The 27,602-nt window shown below is 38.3% G+C and overlaps 2 long non-coding RNA genes across 2 annotated transcripts; one reads left to right on the top strand and one right to left on the bottom strand.

Moving 5' to 3' along the window:
* Positions 1-5,239: 5,239 nt before the first annotated feature.
* On the top strand, positions 5,240-7,785 carry LOC113006982 (uncharacterized). Its single transcript, XR_003269832.2, has 3 exons — positions 5,240-5,338; positions 6,502-6,596; positions 6,716-7,785. It is a non-coding gene; the product is annotated as an uncharacterized LOC113006982 (long non-coding RNA).
* On the bottom strand, positions 7,776-9,376 carry LOC113006937 (uncharacterized). Its single transcript, XR_003269829.2, has 3 exons — positions 8,850-9,376; positions 8,078-8,166; positions 7,776-7,879 (listed from the first exon to the last, which is right to left on the bottom strand). It is a non-coding gene; the product is annotated as an uncharacterized LOC113006937 (long non-coding RNA).
* Positions 9,377-27,602: the final 18,226 nt, after the last annotated feature.

The raw sequence follows: 27,602 nt of genomic DNA on the forward strand, positions 1-27,602 counted from the left end.
ATCAGTGATACTTTCGTGTTTTTGTTGAGAAATGTTAACGATGTCATTAAAAGAAAGCATTAAATTAGGGAGAAAAACCCGTTCGTGGAGAGGGTCCCCGGTTCTCCAGTTAGATTGTGCTTCACGGCGTCATGTTTCGCCGTGACGGGGTTATTATTGGAGTAAATGGATGGCTGGAGCCTCTGCTCGAAGCGTCTCTGATCGCCGCGAGCAGGTTCATATTGGAATGAATTGACAACCCACAGCGTCACATAAAAACGTGGAAGGGTACCTTAGGCGTCAGCATGAGAAGTTAAGGGACGTGACAAATCGTCATTATTTTACGCGTCGGGAGTGAGAACGGGTTGGAGATTTACAAGGAGGGAAAACAGTACACCTCTCTGAACAGTGTCTGGGAGGCTGTGGTTGCTGCTGCACGCAATGTTGATGGTGAACAGATCAAAACACTGACAGAATCCATGGATGGCAGGCTTTTGAGTGTCCTTGCAAAGAAAGGTGGCTATATTGGTCGCTGATTTGTTTTTGTTTTGTTTTTGAATGTCAGAAATGTATATTTGTGAATGTGGAGATGTTATATTGGTTTCACTGGTAAAAATAAATAATTGAAATGGGTATATATTTGTTTTTTGTTAAGTTGCCTAATAATTATGCACAGTAATAGTCACCTGCACACACAGATATCCCCCTAAAACAGCTAAAACTAAAAACAAACTAAAAACTACTTCCAAAAACATTCAGCTTTGATATTAATGAGTTTTTTGGGTTCATTGAGAACATGGTTGTTGTTCAATAATAAAATTATTCCTCAAAAATACAACTTGCCTAATAATTCTGCACTCCCTGTATGTAGAAAAAGTAGAATTGGGCTGAAAGATCTGTCGCTTTATCACCTATTCAGGTTGTAAATCGTGTTTTTAAAAAGTAACTAAGTAATTAATTACTTTTGAAAATAAGTAATCAGTAAAGTAACGGGATTACTTTTTTGGGGAAGTAATCAGTAATTAGTTACTGATAGCTTTTTTCAAGTAACTTGACCAACACTGGTAGTAGTAACAGGTAAATGAGGATTTTTTTTAAATTATTTGAATATACCCATATGGAAAAGATATATATAAATCTTATAAAGTTTGTGTCTGTCTTGTGTGAAACTTGTATGAAAAGCATATAAGAGTGAAAACAGATATAAGATCCCTTGAAAAATTATATAATGAAACTTGTATGTTTTGGATACTTACTAAAACAATGTATGAAAGTAATGAGAAAGTGGCCATTTCATATGGGTATATATGAGTGTTTGTGTATAAATACACAAACAATAGACATATACTTTCAATTGTGTAATTTAAGTGATCTAGGTAGCTCTGTTTTGGAAGTTCAGTTAACGCTGGCAATGTGTTTTGGAGTTTGTACGTGCTTTGTCTCTAGGGGCCACCGTATATATTTATATATAAACATATATAAATAAAACCACCCTTTTTTTACATTAGTAATTTCTTTTGTGCATATTTTTATATTGTTGTTGATAATAAATTAACTAAAGCGACAAGTGAGCCGAGCCGAAAGTGCTGGTTCTCTAAAAAGAGCCGGAATTCCTATCACTAATTCCTGTCATAGGGTCAAGAAGAAGGATACACTATGGACAGGTCACCAGTCTATCACTTGGCCAACACACAGAAAACAGATAATCCTTCATGCTCACATTCATATCTCCCGACCTCCTTGGACCTTCTTGCTTTGACTTGATACTGTTAACCAGCGTACTATCTTGCTGCCCCTACTTTATTTTTACCTTTTGGAAATAGTTTCATCCCTTTGGGTAAAATAAAAATAATTTCAAATATTTCTCTTGTGTTGTGAATGTCTCATGAGCTCAGTCACTCTCGTAGCTGAACAGTGGCTGTAAAAAGGATCATAAACAATTGTGAATTATTGAGACAGATGTGCATTATCCAGTTTTGTAAGCCATCCTCAGCAGAAATATGGACAGCAATTTTAATATTAACGCAAATAGCTCTCTTGTAATTTTGCTCCCTGAAAATGTGCCCACTGACGGTGTTTCGGAACTTTGGGTAAAAAAGCAGCACCAAAGTTACTGAAACTTCCTCACCGCTACTGATACTACCCACCTCTAAGCACAGTACTTCATTCCCCACCCATTCAAGAATCACATTAACGTAGAGGAAGGCTGTTTTATTGCTTTTAGCTTTTCAATTAGGGTTGGATAATTTGTGTCCACCTCTTTTAGATTAGATTTTAAATGAGAAACATTGTGTGCCATTAATTATCACGATTCACATTTGTGGATAAAACTATTTGATGTCTTGCTGAAAAAGGAAAACAAAGTGGTAAAGAATGTCGAGAGATGGAAAGCTGATCAACAGCATAGTGGAGCGCTAGGTGGTGGACAGGCTAAGTGATTAGCGCAGTAACGGTGAGAAGAGCTATGACAGTGACAGGCCTTCAGAGAGTACACTGCTGGGCCCAGCAGTGCGTCTGTCAGACTATCTGACACCCCGACGTTTTCCATGCCAAGCTCAGATGTGGTTGCACATGTGTTTGGATGTGACCTGAGGGGATGTTGGTGAACTACAGATGACATTTGTTCCTTTATCCAGCACTCAGCACCCCTTCTTCCCATCCAGATGAGAAGCAAACACTGCACTCCCACTCAGTTCTAAAAGTGGGTCAGTCTATGCAGCTTCTGCTGCTGCTGCAGTTTGCAGCAGGATGTGCTTCTGCAGCAAAATGCACCTGAGATAATGCAGACAGGTATACAAGCAGACTCTCTACTCGTTATACATATTTATAATGTGTGTTTTTGGATCAAAATCTAGAAAGGACTTAACTGGAAATGAGTAGAGGAAAAAGCTAATGAAACTTTATGAGTTAACTTCTGTTATTACTTTCTCCAAACCATCACATGTCTTTTAGACTCCATTCCTACAAGACTGTTTGAGTCATACCGTTAATTAATGCTTCAATATTAAATATGATGAATGCAGCTTCAGAACTCATCACTGTACAGAAACAACATTGGAAAAAGTCACAAATAAGGTTTTTAAGGCCTCTAACAGTGGACAAATCTCTGTACTTGTCTTGCTAGACTTCTGTGCAGCATTTAATTCTGTTGACTATATTATTTTTAAACCATTTTTACCAATCCTGCAGTTTAACCAATTAGTTAAACTTCAGAAATGTCTTAAAGACATTTCCTGCCTCTAAATTTAGAAACATGGTGCCTAACCAGATACTTGTGCTCCAGTAACACTGTGAGCCAATCTGGGTGAGCACCTCCTATTACCAGTAGTGATGTGCGGATCAATACTGAAATATCGATTCCTCCGATACCAGTCATTTATGTTCTGGAATCGATTCTCACATTAAAATATCGATATTTTAGTAATTTAGGGTAAATTTGTAGTTTATCATTAACAGGAACACAGTGGAAAGAAACTATGTCATTCGGATTGTCTACATTGGAATGAACTACTTCCTCTTCCACCTTTCATAGTCATGTGCAAAATACGGCTGTATAAATGTGTCGCAGCCCCTTGGCATGCGCACTCACAACAATGGCTGAGCGTAATTGGAGTCATGTGCTGACGTAGTTTACATCCACAAACAGCCGAGACGTGGTTTGCAATACATGTGGCAAGAAAGTGAGGTGTTGTGGCAACACCACTAACCTTGTCAAACATCTCAGAGTAAATCATATCACAGAAAATGACAAGCGTATGTTGAGGTGAATTGAAGAGGAGGAGTGGACAGGGACAGGTGCTGCTAGGGCGAGACAGACGTCTCTCACGGAGTCCTTTAGTGCTGCAGGCAGGCAACATGCTCAAATAGCGCACAACTTCAGTTTTTTTATTTCTATATGATGAATTCTGCATTATTAAGTGATGAGAACAAGTAATCTGATGTCCTGTAATCATTATGATGCTACAATTTGAGATACAATAAAAGATACTTTGTACAAAAACTTATTTTATTTATTGTATTGTATCAGATCAGTATCATTGATACCACCCTGAATTTTACTTGGTATCGGATCGGAAAGGAAATCAGTGGTATCGCACATCACTAATTACCAATTGCTCTATTTGTGCTGCCAGTCATTCATGGAGTGCCATTAGTTTCTTCTTCCATAGGTGTGGATCATGTCACTTCTTGCTCCTGTCCAGCTCTTAATTCCAAAGACTAGTGGTCGGACACCTGCTTTTGTCAAGTTGACTGGGTCCTTTTCTGGGAGATTGTTTGTTTACATGCATCCTTGAGCTCATACTGTTTCTGAGTATGCATTGTTTCTAAGATTACTGGGGAAGAGGCATATGTGATTCTTTTTAGAGATATTGGGATGGTGGCTAGAGCTGTGTTCATGTCTTGTAAGCAACTCTTCTGATGAGACTTCTTCAGTGAACCGGTTGAGATGCATTCTTTTTTTTTACCAGGTGCAATCTTTCAGAATATTTTTTAATCATTTTATTGATGAGTCCCAATATATCCAGGAAATGTGGTTATTGGTTATGGTTATGAGGCATGACAAGTTGACCACTTTAGAATGAATGTAACTACACTGCTTAGTTTAGTTTAGATTAGGGTTTTGTTGGTTGTTTGTTTGTTTTTGTAAATAATTACATTGTGTACTGTATTATAGCAGTTACACTTTTTGGCTGAAATTATACTTTTTCAACTTTATATTTAAGCTTGTAACAGACATTTATGCAATATAATAAAGTAAATGGAGAATAAACACAAAGAATGTATGCTTAAATTCAAAGAGAATTAGAATAGTTTTCTTCAATCTTTAGCACAGGTTCTCTCCTGTGAAATGCAACTTTAACAAAAAAACCTATATACTAATAGGTAAGTATACACTAATATATTAGTGCTGTCAAACAATTACAATTTTTAATCAGATTCATCACAGGGTTACTGTGGATTAATCACAATTAAAAATAATTCAAAAATTATATCAATCACATTTTATTTAACATGAGCAAACAGACTCGGAAAAAAGGGAAAATATACGCACTTAACATGCTTATTGAACATTATGGTAAGAACAAATCAGCTAATTAAAGCAAAACAAAAGTCCATCATTACTTTAAGAACTGAAAGTCATTCAGTCCAGAAAATTGCTAAAACTTTGAAGTACAGGTGCAAAAACCATCAAGCGCCACGACAAGATTGCTCACATGAGGACCGCGCTGGGGGGGTTTCCGGCCCCCATGTATTTGCATACATTATAGAGGCCACTAGTGCTGACCAAGCTGCCATCTTTCTCTCTTCCCGTCTTTCAATGGCTGCTTCAATTTCAGCTTGAACCTCCAAACCGCAAGTAAGTAATCATTTTTTGTCATCTTTTCTTGCTGTCCCGCATTAGTTTAGTTTTTTTAGCTACATCTGGTGAAGTTGTGGTAAAATGCTGGTATTAGCCTATTCGTCGTAGCAAGCTAGCCTGAAGCTAATATTTGCTAAATTTAGGGACACCCGTGTCTCTTCAGGAGTTGGAGGCCGGTGTTCTAGGAGTGGATCTCAGGATCTCAACAGGCAGTGTTGGGCAGTAACATAATACATGCACCGGCGTTACGTATTTAAAATACAAAATATGAGTAAATGTATCCGTTACAATTACTGTTCAATAGGTGATATTGAGAATACAGTTAGTTTGTTGAAATAAATGGATTACATGGCGGTATTTACCTGTTTCATATGTTAGGCTATGGTCTCTCTATTTTTTGGTAATTCCACGCCGGTGGAAACCCAAACAAAACACACAATAAGAGCCTCTAAAAATTATTATACAAAAATGATTTAATATGAAGGCAATAGCAGAGTGTTACAGGCATCGCCCTAAACAATGTAGCCTCATGGGCAGTGTAGTCCGTGCTGCAGGGAGAATGGACTGCCATACCCGTTATGTGTCTGTGAGCGAGGAGGGAGAAAAAGGAAAAGTACGAGCTGTCACGGAGCAGAAACGGGAGCTGGAAGCATGTAAATATAATAATAACCACTAAAGCCAAAAAGAGTGCCTGACGAGCCCAGCTGTAAGTAAACTGTTAAGACTCGACTGTACACTGTGTTCGTGTTTTCCTCCGAAACAATAAGCAGCCTTTCAACGCCTCTCTCTGTCTCTCGCTAGCAAACTTGACCCAGACAACAAAGTAAAGCTAGTTTTCAGCTATGAGCCCGACACGAACTGGACGTATTAGCCAGAGGTCCCTTTACTACGGTTCGGAGCCGCTGACCTGTTTTATATACGCGCTGAATAGTTTTCTATACGAGATCGCTGCAGCCTTACCTAATGTCCACCTACTGTTACTCATTTATATTAAGATTTTAACATCTAGTTGGTGTTGGTATGGCAAGTAGCCTTCAGTAATAGTAATAAATCACACAGCAATAGCACATTCATGTAGTTGTAAAGTATTCAGAATACATTACTTCTATAATCTTTGGTGGAATACATTTTAAAATTAACCTTCCCAACACTGTCAACAGGTTAGCACCTCATACCACAGTGCATCAAAGCAGTCTCATGAGCGCTGGGAAGGACGAGCCCAGAGTCCAAAACAGACAGTGCAGGAGATGACAAGGTTAGTAATTGTATGGTGAAAATTATACTTTGTTATCTTGATTGGCAAAAGAAAAGTAAATACAAAATCTGCTTCTCACATATAGGGCATTTCCAAAACTTCAATTTCTTTCATTACAGCTGTCCTGTGCCAGAAGTTCTGTTGACCCACAGTGAGAGGCATCATTTCAGAAACACCAGGAAGACTAAAACTCATCGCCGGGATCAAGCAGGGCTCGTGATCTTCACCAGCAGCTCCCTCACAAGAAGGATAAACCCAGCATTTCATGAACACTGATGGAGACCTTTGCTTTGTGTAATGTTAGAAGTACTCAGATAATCCTCAGAGGGTCTGGACTTTTACATAATATAATAGAATAGAATTCAACTTTGTTGTCATTGCACATGCACAGGGCAACGAAATGCAGTTTGCATCCATCCAGAAGTGCCTTTAGCCATGATATAGATATATTACAATATATATTAGCAATAGTATAGATATGTAAGTATATTACAGAAATGGGTCTATTATGGTATGTTACAATGTACACGGTATGAAGTATGTTGTGAATATTCTATAACTATAAGTATGTACAGGCTGTAGTGAGTACAAACTATGTACAGGATATAAATATGAAAAACTACAGAAATCTGAGATATACAGTTATACAGAAATGTGAACTATGCAAATTATAAACAGTTGTAGGATTAAAAATCATCATATGTACAGAATGATTATTTACACAGAACTATACAGTAGTGCAGTTAAGTAATAGCTATAAGCTATAGTAATAGCTTTGAGTCCTGTAGAAAGTTAAATATATGTTGTGCTCACTGGTTACTCTGGTATGAATGACTCTGAATTACTTTATGATAAATAACACACTATTGTCAAAAAACAGTGAAAGAATTCCAGATCACAAGTTTTTAATTCAAATACAAGTAACAACCTTTGACTTTTAATCAGGTTTTATTTAATTGTGTCAGAGAAAACATCATGTGCTCTTCATGTAGCTGAATACATTCAGTGTTTAAAACAGAAGTTGTGCAGGTCTGAGATCAGCAGTTTTCTGAAACACCAAACTGAGGTACTGTTAATGCTGAAGTATAGTGACACAGTTACAGGGGTGATTAATCCTTTTGACTTTTTGTCTTTAAATTTATCAATAAAACAGCTGCAGCTTTCACTGACAGCACATGTGGTACTTTAACCTTTGTACTGTTTTCTTCAGTTAATTTTGGAGATATAGGATGATCTGTCTGCTGTCACTGGGTGGTGCTGAGGTCTGAATCTGAGGACAGCTCCTGTAATCACAAACAGAACAGAATCATCACAAACTGAAATATAAAGTTTATCTCTCAAATCTGAAATACAGCTGATCCTTCTCCGGCCTCACACACTCGGGATCTGAAGTTGTTCAGTCCTACAGTTCTGCCGACAGCTGTTTATTTTTTTATTTGTTTTAAAGGCTTTACTAACACATTTTCTAATATCATGTTTACCTTTGAGTTGTTGATGCTTTATAAATGGACATCTGCAAAGATGAGATGATGGAGCAGGTTTCAGTCGAGGTTCAGTCTGCTGCTGCATCCTGGTCACAACATACAGAGGTGTTATCAGCTCAGTATTGAACAAGAAATATTAACGTTTCAAATTATTTGTCCTAAAGAATGCAAGCTGTACAGAGTACTGAACATGTGACTTTGTGAACATAATTCATTAAAAATAATTTGGACAGTTTTTTAACCTGAATATTTGTAACAAACTCAGTAAAAAAAAAAAAAAAAAAACCTAAAAAAAATAATCAGAGGAAAAATGTAACATTTTAACTTAAGCTGACAAGCGGAAGGAGTTGGTTTCAGTACATAAGTATCGGGCTTTGCTATTTAATCCGTAGCTATTGACTAATGAGGGGAATTTAAAAGTTGGCTTTAATGTCCTTCCACATGTGGAAAGCGACAGAAAACATGCTGCTGTTTGCACATATTTAATAATCAGCTCTGCACAGGAGCAGAAGCAGAGTCCAGCCTGTTGCTCTTACAGTATAATACTCATAATAAAAGTACAGTAACTGTGGTTAGTCACTGAGCAGCCCGGTGCGTTTCTCTTGATTTCTTTAGTCAGGGTAAATTCATTCACCTGCACGGGGTAGCTAAACGAACTTTACAAAACATGTTTCCCCGACAGCCGAGTGCTCATTTTAGCTAGCTAGGTCCTTAGGTAGCTAGCTAAGGACCTAAATTACGGATTAGCTTACAAACACATTTAACTTACCAAAAATAATGCGGTGGGGCCTCAGGTCCTCCTGTCCGGTAGTCCAATTTACTGAAGAACACCTCAGGCTGTCACTTTGAAATAGTCGGTAATGTAAACGCTGGACCTCTCAGCATCTGCCATTCCCGAACAGACACGTGCGAGTTTGTCCGTGACCGCAGCCGCGTCGTCAGTGTTTTCTCCAGTCAGCATTATAATATATGCAAATACATGCGGGTCGGAATCCCCGCCCCCCAGCGCGCCCCCATACGCCAAAACAGTGCCAGCAGAGTGAAACTGAAAAATGGTTTGAAACCGAAAAGTGGATTGAAACCGAAAAGTGGATTGAAACCGAAAAATGGATTGAAACCGAAAACAAAAAAAAATTGTAAGCGAAAACAAAAAAATTACAGTTTCAATTAATTGTTTTTCACTATCAATTTTTTTTTCGGTTTCAATACAAGATTTTTCAGTACATTTATTTCAGTTACAATATTTTTTTTCGGTTTCAATCCATTTTTCGGTTTCGTTTCAAGGTGGCATCGTTCTGATTCCATAACAAGCCTTAGAAATTACACGTTAACAGCAGCTCAGATTAGACGGCTTAATCTGCGTTAACACAGGTGGGCCATTTATATGGATACACCGTAATAAAATGGGAATGGTTGGTGATATTAAAGTCCTGTTTGTGGCACATTAGTATATGTGAGGGGGCACTGATAGCAACACCGCAGGAGAAATGCCAGCACAGGCATCCCGTATCCGTAGTTTCAGGTGCTGCACATCTCGTATCTTCACACCATAGACAATTGCCTTCAGATGACCCCAAAGATAAAAGTCTAAGGGGGTCAGATCGGGAGACCTTGGGGGCCATTCAACTGGCCCACGACGACCAATCCACTTTCCAGGAAACTGTTCATCTAGGAATGCTCGGACCTGGTACCCATAATGTGGTAGTGCACCATCTTGCTGGAAAAACTCAGGGAACGTGCCAGCTTCAGTACATAAAGAGGGAAACACATCATCATGTAGCAATTTCAAATATCCAGTGGCCTTGAGGTTTCCATTGATGAAGAATGGACCCACTATCATTGTACCCCATATAGGGCTTTGGAGCGTGATGTCACGGGGGTGGGCGTCAAAAGGATTTTGGCCCAATCCGCCATTTTGGGGGTCTAAACAAAGCGCAAGCGAAAAAGGAGCGAAGGCACACACAACAGCCATGGTTCGTATTTGCTGTGTGGTCTGCTGCAATGTTCGATCGCAGCAAGAGAATAAGCTTGAAAAAGGTTTGTCTTTTCATTCTTTCCCAACCTGGAAGCAACATGAGGCAGCTCGTGTATCGATGTTACCAAACGAAGGCGTCTAGCCTGGATAGCAGCTGTGAGACAAGCTGATATCCAGTTCTCTTCCATCTCCTAATATCTGTTGGTGCTTCAGACATTTTCATTCCGGTAAGTTCTAAATATGTTCATATCACTCTTTATAGCCTATTAGTCTTATTTTCGATGCGCTCTGAGCTCATAGCAAATTAGAACAAACATCCTACTGAGTGATTTTGCAGAACTACCTTCTATTTATAGAGTTGCTAATTATTTAGCATTATTGCAGCAAACCAGCCTATGAAATGGATGAAACATCATGACTGGGTTCCAGCGCTACACAAGGGACCTGCTTCAAACATACCACCATGCCAATCAGATTACCGTAATTGTCGGCTTATAAGCCGCTACTTTTTGCACAAGCTTTAAACCCTGATCACCAACAGATTTCGAAGGGCTGGACTGCTGCATGATGGAGAGGAGGACACCGCCTTCAGAGGGTGTTCGACTCTGACACTGACAACCAGGATTTGTTTGGTTTTGAAAGTGACAACGAAGGAAAGAAGCTGAGAGTGAATGACGAAGCCATCCTGAGCCTGTTCATATCCGACACTGGAGAAGAGGACTTTGGTGGTTTTAGTGTGCAGGAAGAAGAGAAAGATGGTGGTGAATGACTGACTTTTCTTCTTGTTAAAGCCGTGTCACTGCACCTGAGCCTAAAAGGTAGTCCGAATCTATTTTTCTGGTGTGCCGTAGGTTATTGTTATGTACTAAATTTGTTACTCATTTATGAAGCACAGTACATGTTTCGTACTTGTAATTGCCGGTACTTGTACATATACCTAAAAAGTTATGCAAATATGTACCCATAACTTGTTTTTCAAAATATTAATAAAAGGGGTGTGTCTCCAAACAGCCATCTCTTTCCTGACAATTCCCTTTGTGCATATTCTCTTACATATGATAAGTCAACATTGAAACACCTGCGCCTTTTAGTCAGGTGCGGCTAATGTATGTACAAAACAGGATTTTCCCCTGATTTTAGCTTGTGCGGCTAATATTCAGGTGCGCTTTGTAGTCCGGGAAATACGGTACTTCTTCCATGTGAGGGTGAAGAGGTGACCCTTCAGGATAAGATGTTGAAGGTTTGCTGCGTTTGGTGAACAGTGTGATAATAAAACCAGGGAAAAATGAAACCTGTTCCTGTTAAATATTCTTAAGTCTTTTGCTGTATAAATAGCGGTATTTTTTTCCCCCAAAAGATACAGTAAATAAAGTAATGTTAGTAGTGGGTGATATCATGTAAACACTGTCATGATTTTATGTAAACATTTTGTCTTTTATAAACTATAAATGACATGGATTCTACACTGTAACTGATGTGATGTTCTATAAAGTGGTTTTAATAAAAAAAAAAAAAGAGGCAAAAATTAGTTTGTTTCTTTATTCAACTTTTGAACAGTGGGACTCAGTCAGTACATATTCAGTAAATGCAAATTATTTACACGGCAGTGCACTACAGGCATAAATCTAGACCCCTAGATAAAACATTATGGCATTATAGCAGTGACAACTCCTCCACAGTAGCAGGTGGGATTTTTTCTTTTTTGAGGACGGCTCCTTTTACCTTTCAATATGGATGTCTGTTTATGTTTTGATCGAGAGCCTTTTTTTGGGCAGCTGAAGAGGAGACGTCTATCTTATGGCCAACCGTCACATTACCCAGCAAAACCCAGTATGCAGGTTCATCTGTAACAGTCCTTGTGCCATAGATCAACACTGTTGCTTCTACATTAAACAGAAGAGCAGTAACGTGGGTGCAGGTCTCCGCGACTCCGGCCTTACAGGTGCAGTGGGTGGCTTCAACCTTCCCTGTGATGCTCACAGTGACCCATGGCTGCAATGCTGTTTCATTCAGTCTTTGAGAGTGCAGGACCTGAAACACACACAAAGTTCCTTTAAAGACAAGAACTATGAGCCAAGGCCGACATAAATGTGTTTTATCTACTTTATCATAAATGTAACAAAGTGTTTAGAAAGTTAGCACATACATGTAATTTTTCATTTCTTTATGTGTCCATCTATAGAACGCTGCATGTTATAGTGTAAATCTGCCTGTTCTCTGTCAGAAACCTGCCTGCAGAAAATGAACCTAAAGTATGTAATGCAAGGATGTCATCACTTTAAAAAAGCAACATTTTACAACTTCAACCTAAAGCGCTCCATCTATGCAAGATAGCATGGGTGCTGTGTAGTTTCAGTCCACAAAGTCAGTTTCAGTCCACTTCTGTCAGGCCACAGGGTCTCCACAACTACAGTGCAATAGGCTTTGCATCTGCACAAATATCAGCCAAGTATATGTATGAGGACATGAACGTAGAGGCTGTTCTGAAACAGAAAAGACTGAGATCTACAAAACGGCACTTCTCTTTATGTATCATTTGATGAGCCATTGAGTGATGCCCCAAAGAAGCTGGACGTTACCTTTTTTAATGTTGTTGTTGATACTGCAGTGTTTTCCATCCAAGAGAGATTCACCACGTTGAAAAATGTGGGAGTACTGACACATATCTCTTAAATGATAACCTCACTGAACAGTGCAAGGCCCTCAGTGCTACTTTGCTTTTTCAGGACCAGTCCGACTGGGATGCCAGAGAGCTTGCACAGGAGAATTTGCCTGACTTGCCATCAAAATCTATGACTCCTCTGGAACTGCTGAGCTTTGTGCGTCAACAGTGAACTCTCAGAAATATAGCCACATTTGTGGACTGCTCTGAGAATTTCAGTCACTCTACCTGCAACTGTGGCTTCAGCAGAGAGGAGCTTTTCAAAGCTGAAACTTGTGAAGAGATATCTGAGGTCCACTATGTCTTAAGAAACGCCTCAGTGGCCTTGCCATCATCAGCATCAATCATGCAATTGCTGGCCAGATTTCATATGATGACATTATTGATGACTTTGGATCAACGGAGGCAAGAAAAGTCCTGCTTCTGACTTAGCAGCTGGATAGTATAGTGGTAAGACTACACATCTTTAGAGCTGGAGTTGCAAGTTCAATTCTCTCCTGGTATCCAGTGAGGGTCCTGGCTAGACCCCCTCATACTAAAAAACCAAGCCCTGGAATGGCTCGGATGCAAGCATTTCATTATATATAAGTTGTACAATCATGTTAATTCTGCAATTTAGGAATGCCTTATTTTAATTGTATATTCCTTTTATACTTATTTAATATAATAATTGTTATATGTATGTCTTATGTGTGTGAATGTGTGTGTGAATGGGTGGATGACTGGATATGTAAAGCGCTTTGGGGTCCTTAGGGACTAGTAAAGCGCTATATAAATACAGGCCATTTACCATTTATTGACTTCTATTACTTGTTTTATATTTGAAGTTCTATTTTTTCCAAATTATATGTAAGTTACTATGTTGTTCATTTGTACACAGACGAGATTAATGCTGACAGCACTAATACATCGGTCGTCCGACACCGAAACATTGTGCAAGAACAAATTTTCTTTTCACCGAAGCACTTCCAGCTTAAAATATAACATTGATGCGAAGCATACTGTACGTTAGTTGGGGATGCTGCTAGCACTTTGGCTAACACGTCACCCAGCTTGCTATAAACCACTCACGGAGCATCGGGGGCTCAGTAAGTCTACCTCGGACATATTGACTGACACAATTGCCAAGTGGATTGCAACAAACTGCAGACCTATTAATATCGTTGAGAACACCCGGTTTACATAGCTTTGGTTCCGTGCTTCAAGGACTTGAACTGCCTCCCCATACGTGACAGAGAGAGAGTGGATAAATGTTTACAGAGTTTTTTGTTAACATGAATGTACAATGAGCGTTCACCATTTAGACCAATAAGTCTGATGGGGGTTGACACTAAAATACTTTGTAAAGTTTTAGCAAGGAGATTAGACCCCTATATATCACATTTAGTTCATAATGATCAAAATGCCTTTGTGCCAAAACGTCAAGGGTTTCACAATATAAGAATGGTTCTAAATATAATTCACGAGAAATTTGATGCTAAAGATACAGCATTATTATCACTTGACGCTTGTCAAGCTTTTGACAGGATAGAGTGGTCATATTTATTTACTGTTCTCCCAAGATATGGATTTGGAAACAATTTTCTCAAATGGGTTAAACTTTTGTATACAAATCCCAAAGCTAGTGTTTTAACAAATAACATAGTTTCTAACCCTATTACATTGGAGCGTTCCACTCGCCAGGGGTGTCCATTATCTCCAATGCTATTTATCTTAGCTATAGAACCCCTGGCGATGACAATTAGAATGAGAACTGACATATTTGGTGTCCAGTTTGGAGATCAGGAGCATATATTGGCTCTGTATGCTGATGACCTGATAGTGTTTCTGACTAGGCTGTCCATTAGTATACCAAAATTAATGCAACAAATGGAGTTATTCGGACAATTCTCTGGCTATAATATAAACGATTCAAAATCCTCCATCCTATTTCTGAACAAGGATGAAAGGCTAAATCCTATTATACAAACCCTGTTTATTAATGCAAAAGAAGGATTTGTGTACCTTGGAGTTAAAATCACCCCAGACATTGATACCATTGTAGCAACAAACTATGATCCTCTGATTAGTGAAGTGGAGGAATCTTTAAATAAATGGATGACAATGCCCATATCAGTGATTGGCCATATAAACATGATTAAAATGAATATATTGCCCACATTTTTATATCTCTTCCAGTCACTTCCTCTGCCTCTTCCAAAAGAATTCTTTGATAAACTAAACGGTATCTTTAATAGATTTATTTGGAATAATAAAAAACCTAGACTAAGACTTCGCTTGTTGTACCTACCATATGAAAGAGGGGGGTTACAACTCCCTAATCTTAGACTGTATTACTGGTCTGCACAGCTGCGCTCAGCCATGTTCTGCTTTTCCACTGAGTCACCCCCGACCTGGTTACAAATTGAACAAACATCAGTAACAAATCTTCAGTTAAATCTGTATTTATATTCTGCAAGCCTGAGCAATTAAAAAAAATGACAAATAACCCTTTTTTACAAAACACAATAGATGTTTGGTATAGGGCCCATCAGTATATGGGAGATAAGTCTTCTATCTCTCGTTTTTCACCTATTTGGGGCAACACATGTTTTAAAGCAGGAAGAGCGGATGGGGGTTTCAAAATCTGGGCAGATAAAGGTGTACAGAAGGTGGCAGATCTTTATAAGGATGGCAACCTTCTTACATTTGATCAGCTATGCCAAATATACAGCATCCCCAAAAAACATTTTTTTAACCCTCCTCTCGTGTTAGGGTCGGCACCGACCCATTTTAAATTTCAAATGCATAAAAAAACCACATAGATTTGTTTATTGTATCAAGGCTTTTTGACTTTGTCAGGAACCTCTATTTCTACAAAATAAAACAAAAAAAAATATTTTCACTAAATTATAAAATGCCCTAGTTGAAATTATGACCTTTGTGTTGTTAGGGTCGGTTTCGACCCAGGTATAATATTATGAGTATAAAGCAATAATTAAAGCCAAAACTGAAATCATAAGTGCACTGTCAGCTAAAACGCTTACAGCAAGCGCCTCTCCTAATCATATGAGCTTTAGGGGATTCTTATTTTGCATGTTTTTTGCAGTATACCTGCACAAAAACAAAACAAAATAAACACGGGCATGTGAGGTGAATTCACTATTTGAGTGGCCATTTGACTTCCAGAGTGCACATTTACAATTTGCAGCATACAAAAAATGAGAAGAAGATTCACAGTGAGCTAAGTTCAGGATCATATTTTTGGTGAAAATGAAGGAGAGGACACAGAGCAGCATAGCGATTCAGATGGGCAGGTTTCTACGGAAGAAGGCAATGTGGACTATCATCCAGAAGACACAGACACATCTGATCAGAGGTGGAGGTCGCTGGTGCTGAAGCTACCCCTGCTGAAAGATTCAAGTCCAAAAATGGTAAGATCTTTTGGAGCTCAGTACCTCATGATGTACATGGCAGGGCAGCTGCTGCAAATGTCATCAAAATTACCCCTGGAATCACAAGGTTTGCTCTGACCAAAGTCAGTGACATCAAGAGATGTTTTGAGATATTTATGCCATTGTCACTAGAAAGAATCATCATTACTATGATAAACCTTGAAGGGAAAAAAGTCCATGGCGACATGATGAGGAATACCTGGATGCTTTCGTTGGTGTTCTTCTTGCTGGAGTGTACAGATGCTGCAATGAGGCCACTGATTGTCTATGGGATGCATCGACAGGCAGAAACATTTTCTGGGCAACGATGTCACTTCACACATTTGATATCATTTTGATTCAAGAGTCCTCAGATTTGACAACAGAGAGACCAGACCGAGGTCTGACAAGCTTGCTCCCATCAGGGATGTCTGGGAGAGATGGGTGCAGCTTCTACCACTGATGTTCATCCCGGGGCCAGTGACAGTGGATGAACGTCTTGTCCACTTTTTGAGGAAAATGCCCCTTCCGGCAATATATACCCAGTAAGCAAGGGAAAAACGGCAGAAAAATCTGGGAAGCCTGTGATGCAAAAACCAACTATGCCTGGAATGTACAGATTTTCACAGTCAAAGCTGTGAGTGGCACCCCTGAGAAGAAACAATGAAAATGTGTGGTCCTCCATATGACCACTGGACTGCAGGATCACAATATCAGCTGTGATATTTTATTTTATTTTTTACCAGATATGACCTCGGACAAGAACTTCACAAAGGAAACTGAGGTGAAGCTGTATCATTGGGAAGTGATAAAAAGCCCACAATTACCCACGGTTATAACCAAAACAAAGGAGGAGTGGACTTTTTCTTTTTTTCAGTTTATATTAAAGGTCTACTGCTGAAAAAACAAACTTTTTTTGTCTTTTCTTGATGTAAATGTCTATGGGTCGGAATTGACCCGTAACACCATAGATGTCATTTTAGTTATTAATCTTAAAATGAAAAAAATCAATAAAACAGATTTATTTAAGAGATGTGTCCTATACCCCTCAGTAATACTCAGGTAACACAGAAAACTTTTATTTATTAATATGATTCTCTTGAGGTTAATTTTACAGTTTTTTTTTTAATTGAAATCGAGGGGTATAGTGACAAAAAAAGACCCAGAGGCCCACGCCAAAGGTATTAAAACCAACATTTTCATGGATAAGGATGCCTAACAAGGTAACCAAGAGATGAGAAACAAATTGGATGATAACTTATTGTTTTTAGTATATTTTATAGCTGATTTAATTCACGGGTCAAAACCGACCCGCTAACATAAGAGATGATAACAGAAAGCTAACACGAGAGGAAGGTTAAATATCTACAAGTTAAACATTTCATTATGTCAAAATATAAACAGATTGTATCTGAGCCACCATTATCACACTTGGAGAATGTCATACTTCAAAAGCCAGTGGGCAGAGGTCATATCTCTTCAGTTTATACAGCTCTGTTAACACATGATGGGGATTCTGCCACTGACAAGTTGGAGGGCTGACATCCAAGAGGAGATACACGAGGTGGACTGGGAAACTGCATGTTTAAAAGCCCAAAGACAATCAATTAATACAAGGATGAAACTCCTCCAATATAAGTGGTTGATGAGAACTTACATAACCCCAGTCAAACTGAATCGCTGGTCGCCTGTCATCCCAGATAGCTGCAGTAAATGTTTAGACGAGAAGGGCACTCTGCTCCACTGTGTATGGAGCTGTCCAAAATTACAACAGTACTGGAAATTAATCACGCAAACTTTATCTAAGATTGTTGGAGTAAATATACCTGTTGAAGCAAAAATGTGTGTGTTGGGTATATATCCAAAGAACTGTGACTTTAGCACCAGACAGCTAAAATTAATTGACTTTGGCCTCCTGCAAGCTAGGTGCTTAATATCTTTGTATTGGAAGAAAGTGGATGTACCCTCAAGTCATATGTGGGTGAAGGAGATGGCATCATGTATTGTATTGGAACGACTTACTTATATTGTCAGAGGAAAGGGAGTAGATTTTGAAGAAATATGGTTACCTTTAACTGAGTTTCTGAGACATTATGAAGGGAATTAATTTAGAAAGTGATACTTGGTGCTGAGTTTTGGGTTTCTTTGTGTGTGTGTGGTTTTCTTTTTGTTTGTTTTGTTTTTTTGTTGTTGTTTTCTTTGTTATCTTTTTTGTTGTTTTTATTTTTCGTTCGCGTCCTGCTTTGTTTGTTTTACCCATGCTGTGCATCGGTTTTGTTTTATTTTATTATTTATTTATTTTTATTATTATTATTATTATTGTTGTTTCTTTTAATTTATATTTGTTTATTTTGGGGACTATGTTCTTTAATATAAATCTCATGTTAACTGTACTATTATTCTTTGCTTGTTCTGTAATATAAAAGTCAATAAACAAATTTCCCACGTGTGGGACTAATAAAGGTTATCTTATCTTATCTTATCTTATCTTATCTTATGTTTTAAAAAAAACATGAATGTACAAAATGTTCAATAAACATGTTAAGTGCGTATATTTTCCTTTTTTCTTGAGTCTCTTTGCTCATGCAAAATGAAATGTGATTGATATAGAATAAAAATGAATGATATTTAATTGTGATTAATCCACAGTAATCCTGTGATGAATCTGATTAAACATTTTAATTGTTTGACAGCACTAATATATTATTGTATACTTATCTATTAGTATATAGATTTTTTAAAAAGTTGTATTTCACAGGAGAAAACCTGTGTTTAAAGTTTGAAGAAAACTAATCAAATTCTCTTTGAATTTAAGCATACATTCTTTGTGTTTATTAATTACAGATTAATTACAGAAAATTGTGAGATGAATTAGTTAATTTTTTTAATCTATTGACAGCACTAATATATATAACAGTTGATGGAGAGATGTGTCTGCTACTGTGTGGTATTTATCTGGGCTCTAATCTGAAGTGCTTTTAACTTGTAATTTCTGAGGCTGGTGACTTGGATGAATTTATCCTTAGCAGCAGAGGTGACTCTTGGTCTTCCTTTGCTGGGGTGGTCCTCATGTGAGCAGTTTTATTGTGGCACTTGATGGTTTTTGCATCTGCACTTCAGAGTTTTAGCAATTTTCTGGACTGACTGACCTTCAGTTCTTAAAGTAATGATGGACTGTTGTTTCTCTTTACTTAGCTGATTTGTTCTTACTATAATATTCAATTCAATTCAATTTTATTTATATAGCGCCAAATCACAACAAAAGTCGCCTCAAGGCGCTTCATAGATACAGAGAAAAACCCAACAATCATATGACCCCCTATGAGCAAGCACTTTGGCGACAGTGGGAAGGAAAAACTCCCTTTTAACAGGAAGAAACCTCCGGCAGAACCTGGCTCAGGGAGGGGCGGCCATCTGCTGCGACCGGTTGGGGTGAGAGAAGGAAGACAGGATAAAGACATGCTGTGGAAGAGAGACAGAGGTTAATAACAGATATGATTCAATGCAGAGAGGTATATTAATACATAGTGAGTGAGAAAGGTGGCTGGAAAGGAAAAACTCAATGCATCATGGGAATCCCCCGGCAGCCTACATCTATTGCAGCATAACTAAGGGAGGATTCAGGGTCACCTGGTCCAGCCCTAACTATATGCTTTAGCAAAAAGGAAAGTTTTAAGCCTAATCTTAAAAGTAGAGATAGTGTCTGTCGCCCGAATCCAAACTGGAAGCTGGTTCCACAGAAGAGGGGCCTGAAAACTGAAGGCTCTCCCTCCCATTCTACTTTTAAATACTCTAGGAACAACAAGTAGGCCTGCAGAGCGAGAGCGAAGTGCTCTAATAGGGTGATATGGTACTACAAGGTCATTAAGATAAGATGGGGACTGATTATTTAAGACCTTGTATGTGAGGAGCAGGATTTTGAATTCAATTCTGGATTTAACAGGAAGCCAATGAAGGGAAACCAAAACAGGAGAAATATGCTCTCTCTTTCTAGTCCCTGTCAGTACTTTTGCTGCAGCATTTTGGATTAGTTGAAGGCTTTTCAGCGAGTTTTTTGGACATCCTGATAATAATGAATTACAGTAGTCCAGCCTGGAAGTAATAAATGCATGAACTAGTTTTTCAGCGTCACTCTGAGACAGGATATTTCTAATTTTAGAGATGTTGCGCAAATGGAAGAAAGCAGTCTTACATATTTGTTTAATATGTGCGTTGAAGGACATGTCCTGGTCAAAAATGACTCCAAGGTTCCTCACCGCATTACTGGAGGCCAAGGTAATGCCATCCAGAGTAAGAATCTGGTTAGATACCATATTTCTAAGATTTTCAGGGCCGAGTACAATAACCTCAGTTTTATCTGAATTAAGAAGCAGAAAGTTAGCGGCCATCCAGGTCTTTATGTCTTTAAGACATTCCTGCAGTTTAACTAATTGGTGTGTGTCATCTGGCTTCATGGACAGATAGAGCTGGGTGTCATCAGCATAGCAGTGAAAATGTATGCTATGTCTTCTAATGATACTGCCTAAGGGAAGCATGTATAATGTAAACAGAATTGGTCCTAGCACTGAACCCTGTGGAACTCCATAATTAACGTCAGTGTGTGAAGAGGACTCTCCATTTACATGCACAAACTGGAGTCTATTAGATAGATATGATACAAACCACTGCAGCGCAGTACCTGTAATACCTACAGCATGTTCTAATCGCTCTAATAGGATATTATGGTCGACAGTATCGAATGCTGCACTAAGGTCTAGCAGGACAAGCACAGAGATGAGTCCACTGTCAGAGGCCATAAGAAGATCATTTGTAACCTTCACTAAAGCTGTTTCTGCGCTGTGCTGAGCTCTGAAACCTGACTGAAACTCTTCAAATAAACCATTCCTCTGCAGATGATCTGTTAGCTGTTTGACAACTACTCTTTCAAGGATTTTTGATATGAAAGGAAGGTTGGAGATTGGCCTATAATTAGCTAAGACTGCTGGGTCTAGAGATGGCTTTTTGAGTAAAGGTTTAACTACAGCCAGCTTGAAGGCCTGTGGTACATAGCCGATCATTAGAGATAGGTTGATCATATTTAAGATCGAAGAATTAATTAATGGCAGGGCTTCTTTGAGCAGTTTTGTAGGAATGGGGTCTAAAAGACAGGTTGATGGTTTGGAGGAAGTAATTATTGAAGTTAACTCAGAAAGATCAATTGGAGAAAAAGAGTCTAACTTAACATCAATGGTACTAAGAGTAGCTGTAGATAATATTACATCTGTGGGATGATTATTGGTAATTTTTTCTCTAATGATAAAAATTTTATTTGTGAAGAAGTTCATGAAGTCATTACTAGTTAACGTTAAAGGGATGGTTGGCTCAAAAGAGCTCTGACTTTTTGTCAGCCTGGCTACAGTGCTGAAGAGAAACCTGGGGTTGTTCTTATTTACTTCAATCAGTGATGAATAGTAAGATGTTCTGGCTTTGCGGAGGGCTTTCTTATAAAGCAGCAAACTATTTCTCCAGGCTAAATGATGATCCTCTAGATTTGTGACACACCATTTCCTCTCCAGATTACGAGTCATCTGCTTTAGGGTACGTGTTTGAGAATTATACCACGGAGTCAGGTACTTCTGATTTGAGGCCTTAGTTTTCACAGGAGCTACAGTATCCAGAGTCGTACGTAGTGAGGAGGTGAAATTATTAACAAGATAATCGACCTCTGTTGGGGTAGCATTCAGATAGCTGCTCTGCTCTGTGTTGGTACAGGGCATTGGAGATGATAACAGTGGGTGGATTATATTCTTAAACTTAGTTACAGCACTTTCAGAAAGACATCTACTTTGATAAAGTCTACTCTTCACCGCTGTGTAATCAATTATTGTAAAAGTAAATGTTATCAGGAAATGATCAGACAGGAGAGGGTTTTCAGGAAACACTGTTAAATGTTCAGTTTCTATGCCATATGTTAAAACAAGATCTAGAGTGTGATTAAAGTGGTGGGTGGGTTCTTTTACATTTTGAGAGAAGCCAATTGAGTCTAATAACAGATTAAATGCCATGTTGAGGCTGTCATTTTTAGCATCTACATGGATGTTAAAATCACCCACAATAATTATTTTATCTGAGCTCAGAACTAAATTAGATATAAAGTCTGAGAAATCAGACAGAAACTCTGTGTAAGGCCCAGGTGGACGATAGATGATAACAAGTAAGACTGGTTTCTGAGTTTCACAGCTGGGGTGGACGAGGCTAAGCATCAGGCTTTCAAATGAATTAAAAGTCTGTCTTGGTCTTTCATTAATTAATAGGCTGGTGTGAAAAATTGCTGCCACACCGCCCCCTCGGCCTGTACTTCGAGATTTCTGGTAGTTAGAATGACTCGAGGGTGTTGATTCATTTAAACTAACATAATCATCCTGCTGCAACCAGGTTTCTGTAAGGCAGAGTAAATCAATTTGTTGATCAATTATTAAGTCATGTACTAACAGAGACTTGGAGGAGAGAGACCTAATATTTAATAATCCACACTTCACTGTTTTACTCTTTGGTTCAGATGTGGATACTGTATTGTTCTTTCTTTGTAATTGTTTATGTTTAAGTTGTTTGTTGCTGGTTTTTAGTTTGTTTTTTGTCTTTTTGGAAGCTGACACAGTCTCTATGGAGATGGGTTTTTGGGGGGGTAGCAGGAGGAGAGAAGCTGCAGAGAGGCGTGTAAGACTGCAACTCTGCTTCCTGGTCCCAACTCTGGATAGTCATATTTTGAATATATGAATTCTAAGAGTTGTCAAATAGGGCTGCCAGCTGTATACCAACCTGACTTCTGCACAGCTGATGGTCCCAACTCCATTAAGGCAAGAAATTCCACAAATGAACCCTGACAAGGCAAACCTGAAGTGAAAACCATTTCAGGTGACTACAATTAGCAATTTGGATATTTGTGAGTTGACTGACATATTGACTCGTATTGGACATATTGTGGTTTTACAGCATGCTTCATAGTAAATAGGCATGTACATGTACAGCTAAAGTCAACAGCAGACTGTCCGTCCAACTCACTACAGATTTATGGCACCCAGAGTTCTTTGTCCCACATCCACTATTATAGCAAGGACTATGAATTTGAATTTGGAGGGGTAATGTAAGAAGTGAAACATGGGTCTAACTGCTGTTTCTTGTAGGCAGAGTCAGGTGGGGTTTTTTTTTATATTTATCAGCACAGGTGCAGGTAATTATCTCTTCTTTTTGATTGAACATCAAACTGTGTGTGGCAGTTCCTGCAGAGTGGTGTACTGAACCTTTTTTTTTCTAAATTGTAGATTTAGATTGTAGATTGTAACGATCAGTGTCGTAGCCCCCTCTTGAAGAGACATCCCCCTAGAGAAAAATATTTTACTTTGGTCAATGTGGACTTTGATACTGAGGGTTGTTTTTAACCTGTATGAGATTTATGCGTTAGAAGCTTGTAGTAGACCTTGTCAACTGTTCTTGTGATACCGAGCATTGGCCCGTACTTTGGAGACAAGTAACTAAAAATCTGTCTGGTAAAGTCTGGTAAAGTGACATATTCTAGGACAGATAACCAAGGAAGCATTTTCATTTAGTATATTTATGACTTGCTTTGGCAATGGAAGCGAGAAAGGTGTGGGGGTTGGATGAGGTGCTCTGGATTAGGGGTGCCACAAATGATTATTTTGATAGTTGACTAGTCACCGATTATTTTTGCGATTAGTCGACTAATCAGATCATGCATCCATTGGACGTAAAACGTACACCTTATTGCACTAGCATGCATCTGTACTTGTATAAATATCATTAGCTTACAGCTTGAAGTGTTTAAGGTATGTGCTAACTAAAAATAAAGACAAGATGATAGTTTATTAAATTTTTAATAAAATTTGTAGATTGTCTCGCTGGAGTTTAATAAACACAGCCGTCCGCTCCTTGCTATCTAAAATATAACATACAGGACACTGGAGTAAATTCTCGACCATCTCAGACTTATGTTTAGTCAGTTTTCTGTGTGACGTTTATTCAGCTGTGTGAAAACAATAACTTTAATATCACCCAAACCGATTTACTCAGAAACAAATAAAACACAGAAAAAAGGCAAACAATAACATGTTTAAGTTATCTAAGTGACTTATATATCATGTTTAACCTGAGTAGCCAAAGACCGCGGAGGTCTGAAAACAATGTGCCAGGAGTTCACTGTTCTTGCCGGCTCTAGTGAGCCTTGAACCCCCGGCTAGCTATTGAGCTGGTGGGTAACAGACGTCTCTGAAAACGTCGGAGCACTGTTGCACATATGTGATGTCTTGATAAATCAAGCAGATATTTGACATTTACACAGTTACATTCTTGCCTGAAAATATCTTGAAAGTTTATTTTGTGAACCAGAAAGAGTAATGTTGATGCAGCCCCTAAATTTGGACATAGCTACGATACCGGAGACCGCTTCTTCTTCTTTGGCATTTAACGGCAGTTGGCATCCTTGTACATGCATTGCTGCCGTCTTTTTTTTTTTTTGTCCCTTATTACACTCTTAAATCCTACTGCTTATTCCTCATCTTTCAGGATCTTACTAAGCTTCAAACGACGCGCCGTCTATTAAATTAGCCATTGATGATTTTTATAGTCGACGTAATCATGAATATTGGACTAATTGTGGCTGCCCTACTCTGGATAACTGTTTTTGTCATGTAACTGGATTGCAATTTTTTAGGCCACTACCCTAAGACCTGACAAACTTCGGTATCCCACCTGAAGGCTAGGCTTCTTCTGGTCTAGCTTTTATGGTCACTAAGGCAGGCAAACCCCCTGACCAATGGCAATCCCTCAGGGGGAAAACAGAAAAGCAAAAAAAACTAAACATACAAATAATAAAATGAAATATTGCTAATCACATTCTAACAATTAAAAACAGAACATTTACCTTAATTGGATAGCCTATATCGGATATATTCAAAACCAACAATAACACTTCTCACTATTGCAAATATTAACAAAACTAAAAAAGAGTAGGCCCAGTTATTTAAAAATGAGAATTTACAAAGTCTTGAAAAATAAAACTGAAAAATAGAAATAAACAATAAAAGAAAATATCCATCCAGATCTTTACAACCAACAATATAAAATCTATCTCAATTGGATGGAATATTCAAATAAATTTGCAAAATGAAGTAAGAATAAAATGCGACCTCTCAATATAACCAATACTTACATAGCTAAAAAAGGGTTGGTATAGTAATAAAGAGCAACAACAACCTGTTTATCATGGTTTCATGGAAAATCAAATTAACAGAGAGACATTAAAAGCACCTCATAACCTGTCGTAGCTAAACGGGAGAAAGTATGTTGGCTGGATAATGGTTGGCTGGATTCTTATGTATGCATAAGGGGCATATGGAGCATGAAGCTAATGTCATCCACACTTGACTTTTCTCATGACCCCTGGGTGAAGAAGAAAAGGGATATTTGTACAAACTGACCACAAGAGCACTTACAATAAACCAAACACTACTGATTATACCAGCAGCTTTAGACAGATTGGGCCAGTTGTATCTGAGAGACAGTTTTATGGCTCCCTTTGCTCCTATCAAGAGCTCAAGCAATTTAATCCTTGTTTTGTAGCTTTTGTAATTCAGCTTCCACTCAAACACCCCAAGATACTTGTAATTACTGACAATAATTGAGTTTGTGTCGATGCGAAACACAGCTTGGGCTGGACGGGACTGGGAGAAGAGTGCATTTGTTGTGCTTGTTTGGCAAGACGACAGTGATCCAAAGCTACAAAGACAACAAGAATATTACCCATTTAAATGTTTGGTAAAGTGAAATTGAATGTGACACAATGAGAGGAAAGGGGAGTGGACCCCACAGCCTCCTCAAAGGCTGTTATAATTAACTCATGTGCGACAGATACAGAACTGATACATAGCAGTTTTTATGACAGTGCTGCAAACATCACAGTTCCACATTTTCATCACTTAGTAATGTGTAACTTCTTTCTATTTGTTAGTTGTTGTTTTTTTACCTGCCTGCTTTTGATTAGAAAAGTTTGCCACAGAACATTCCCTGATGGCAGACTGTGTACCCCAAGTGTTATTTGCATGCACTAGGGCAATATTTGTAAACCAGAAATATCTTATAGGACAATGATTGTATAATGCATCATTTTTAATTTCCTAAAGCAGCAGAAGCTTGAAGATTAAGTAGTATCTGATCAAATGATTGCTGGTTTAATTCCCTAGGATCACAATCTGGGTTGTGAAGGAGTTCTCCTTTATAAAAAGAAAATAAGCCTCCAACTGCTCCGGTGAAAACTATAAAATAGGGAAACTCTAAAGCAGTGGCTATGGCAGCCAGTACCCTGGTGTAATTTGTACTGCAAAGTGAGTATCTGAAGAAAATAAATCAGAAGTTTGTGCTCAGCAAACTTAGTTTTTGTACAAATAATAATAATAATATATCAGAGTACAGTTAAGTGCTATCTGTTGTTGTTTTTTAGAATTATATTTACAGTATGTTTGAGAGGATCTGCTCTGCTGCAGTACAACAGCTCTTGGATGGTTGCCTTGGCTGCAAATACACAAGTACAGTGCAGTGAAGCCTGCAGCAGAAAGTTTTGGTTGACCACAGTATAAATCCTGAAGTCCTCTAGAGTCATTCAGCTATGCAAATGAGCAGTGGAGCACGACAGCCAACAACCAAATACACACAGGTATCGTAGACAATGTCCATATTTTGGTTGTGGTTATTTATTTTAAGGCTTTGTCTCAGCTAGTTTCTTTTGCCATGTGACTGTGTGATACTGTGCTGCAAACAGCGCTCTTTGGAGTCACCAGTCAAAGTGTGCTCAAGCTTACCCATATGGAAAAGATATATATAAATCTTATAAAGTTTGTATCTGTCTTGTGTGAAACTTGTATGAAAAGCATACAAGAGGGAAAACAGATATAAGATCCCTACAAAACTTATATAAGGAAACTTGTATGTTTTGGATACTTAATGAAACAATATATGAAAGTAATGAGAAAGTGGCCACTTTCATGAGTAAATCATGTAAGCCTTATATGATTTACTCATGAAAGTGGCCGCTTTCATGAGTAAATCATATAAGTTTTTACTATTTCTTTTCCATATGGGTAGATTTGATCCAAAAGGTGAAGATTAAATCTAAATTTGACTGTGAGATATACAGTCACTTCTTAAAATGCTCCCTACATTAATATTTTTGAATTGCTTTTATTTATAATTGCTTTCTTGCTTAAAACTGGGGAGGCATGACATTTGTTTTCAGAGTTGTGAAACGTGGCCCAATTTTGTCCCGGGAGAGAATTCACCCAGAAGAGATTGGAAACACACTAATTCCAGTAGAGATGTCTCATCCATATAGCTGTAAAGTTCAGTTCAGTCTGCTGACATTCAGGTCATTCTGTTGCATCTTCAGCATCACTCAGCAGTTTTGTGGATAGGCACTCATGTTTT

Source organism: Astatotilapia calliptera, chromosome 15, assembly GCF_964374335.1.
Source record: "Astatotilapia calliptera chromosome 15, fAstCal68.1, whole genome shotgun sequence".
NCBI lineage: Eukaryota > Metazoa > Chordata > Actinopteri > Cichliformes > Cichlidae > Astatotilapia > Astatotilapia calliptera.